Genomic DNA, 789 nt, shown 5'->3' with positions numbered 1-789 from the left:
TTATGCTTATGTTTATCTATGTTTGTGTCTTGTGATCATTAGTGTCTTAGTGTCTATGCCTTAAAGCTATGAATGTCCTATGAATCCATCACCTCTTTTAAATAAAAAACGTGCTTAATTGAAAAAAGAAAAAGAATTGCATGAATTTTGAATTTTATAACAGTTTAATTATTTTGATGTGGTGGCAATACTTTTGTTTTCTGAATGTATGCTTAAACAGTGCATATGTATCTTGAATTTGTGGTTCATGAATGTTGGCTCTTGAAAGAATGATGAAAAAGGAGACATGTTACTGAGGATCTGAAAAATCATAAAAATGATTCTTGAAGCAAGAAGAAGCAGTGAATACAAAAAAAAATTCGAAAAAAAGAGGAGAAAAAGAAAGAAATAAAGTTGTGATCCAAGGCAAAAAGAGTGTGCTTAAGAACCCTGGACATCTCTAATTGGGGACTCTAGCAAAGCTAAGTCACAATCTGAAAAGGTTCACCCAATTATGTGTCTGTGGCATGTATGTATCCGGTGGTAATACTGGAAGACAGAGTGCTTTGGGCCACGGCCAAGACTCAATAAGTAGCTATATTCAAGAATCATCATACTTTACTAGGAGAATCAATAACACTATCTGGATTCTAAGTTCCTAAAGAAGCCAATCATTCTGGATTTCAAAGGATATAGTGAGATGCCAAAACTATTCAGAGGCAAAAAGATAAAAGCCCCGCTCATCTGATTAATACTGATCTTCATAGATGTTTTTGGAATTCATTGCATATTCTCTTCTTTTTATCTTAT

This window comes from Arachis duranensis, chromosome 5 (genome assembly GCF_000817695.3).
Source record: "Arachis duranensis cultivar V14167 chromosome 5, aradu.V14167.gnm2.J7QH, whole genome shotgun sequence".
Classification (NCBI taxonomy): Eukaryota; Viridiplantae; Streptophyta; class Magnoliopsida; order Fabales; family Fabaceae; genus Arachis; species Arachis duranensis.
Note: the sequence above shows the minus strand (reverse complement) of the source record.